This window comes from Microtus oregoni, unplaced genomic scaffold (genome assembly GCF_018167655.1).
Source record: "Microtus oregoni isolate MIOR12 unplaced genomic scaffold, Mior012 000021F_ref0000039, whole genome shotgun sequence".
NCBI classification, from domain to species: domain Eukaryota; kingdom Metazoa; phylum Chordata; class Mammalia; order Rodentia; family Cricetidae; genus Microtus; species Microtus oregoni.
Genome location: NW_024543080.1, coordinates 19,372,589 through 19,374,623, shown reverse-complemented (window position 1 = coordinate 19,374,623; position 2,035 = coordinate 19,372,589).

Here is a 2,035-nt window from a genome sequence, read left to right as displayed (position 1 = left end):
GGGATGTTTATATATATATATATATATATATATATATATATATATATATATATATATATATATATATACCTTAAACATTTCCTTGGGGGGAAAATGAAATATTTCTACTTTTAAAACCATATTCCTGAGCCAGTATAGTAATCAGTAGTTTTGTCTTTTGGGAATTAGGATTAAAGAGAGAAATAAGGTTTACTGTTGTATTAGTAACATGCCATAAGAGTTGTTGGCTAGGTCCATTCTCCCTCCTATTTTTTTTTAATTGGGTTAAGACACCCAATATAAAAATAGTCAATATTTGACAACATGGACTTACCAAGTTAAAAGCGAATACTATAAATGTATTCCTATTTTTTCTATACTGAATAAACAATGTAACAGATACAATGTAAATAAAAGTGGTATGACTAGTACTTGGTTTTCCTTGTGTGTTATACAAAATACTTTATAACTTACCAAAGTAGTAGTAGTAGTATTTCCTATTTATTTTATTTACATTCTGTTATTTCCAAGAACTACTATGCAGTTTATTTCAGAGTCTGAAGTCATCCCTTGATCACAGCAACCTCAGTAGTCACTCAAGAGTGTGTTCTGACGATACTGTGCTTCCAACGTGTATTCTAGTGTAACGTGGGAGCACTGCCATTAATAGTATCTTTAAGTGTGAAGGCTGGTTCCTTTATGGAAATGTTCAGGTAACCCTGTGTGGAACATGATAGAACAATGTATTTACTGAGCTAGAGAAACCCTCATCCTGTCCCACACTGCATGCAGCTGTGGAAAGCAGGCAGCAGTGGAGCCCCAGGCCTGGGTGAGGTGAGCACTGAGCATAACTGCTGAGAAAGCAGTCTTGTACCAGAAGGACATTGTCTCTCTAAGTGGTAATTAAAATGTAAGCTACAAGGCAAACACTGCTAGCACAATTAGGCCCCACTGTTGAAGAAAGAAAGGAAAATGTCACTGACAGATTTAAAAACATTTAATAGTCTTTCTGTAAATCAAATGTGACTCTTACATGTTATGTCCACAGAAAGCAGGTAATTCATACTGAGAAGCAGCACTGAGGTATTCTTTATTTTTAAAACTGAAGGAAACAAAGTTTGGATCTAATTATTTTGACATTAAAACAAAAACAGAAAGTCCATTGCTACTGCTTGGCTCTTTTGTTGTAATTTTTGATTCTGAATACATTACAGGTGTCTATGGAAAAGAGCGTTCTGATAGTACATGGAGATGTAGGTAGAGCCTGTGCTCATACAGTAAGAAGCCTGAGTGAAGGCATGCTGGCAACACAGTTTTACCTCTTAAGAAGTAACTTTGATAACCAAGGATAACCAATTGTATCAAACTCAACTAAAATGGCAATATTCAGCTGGTAATAGGAGTCCATATTTTAGTCAATACTGTTTTCCAAATGTAGCTTATGAAAACCAGGGAACCTAATATAGCACCATTGAAACCATTCATTATCCATAGTTTGTGGAGTTTAGGGTTTTGGCAAAAGGGTAATACCTGAAAGAATGCCAGTCTTTTCTAATAACTGAATTTATCTCAATGAACTGTTTACTTGGAGGGGGGGAGTGTTCTTATCTGGAGGTCAGCAGCCGTGTGTATCTCTCCCTCGAGAGCCGGAAATGATGAGCTATGTCTACTGTTTTCATTTAAACCCAGAACCAAGCAGTAAGGACAGCAATGTCAAGAACAGCACAGCAAGAACCACAGAGAACAGCAAAGAATCTGGTGCATGTTTATACAACCACTAACTGATTTAACAAAGTTTACAAAGATAAAACACACACACACACATATATATATATATATATTTTGCACTAACTGGTTTTAATACAGCACTAACTGAACTTGTCTTTGGGCTTCACTCCTTACACAGGGTGAATGTGAAAGTGCTATATTAGAGCTTTCCCCAGCTGAAGCCACAATAAAATAGATTTCAAAATAACTTTAGAATGGTTTCAAAATTCCAGTTGTTTTGGCTGATACATCCAGTGTTTAATCAGGAACTTTTTGAGGGTAATGTTTT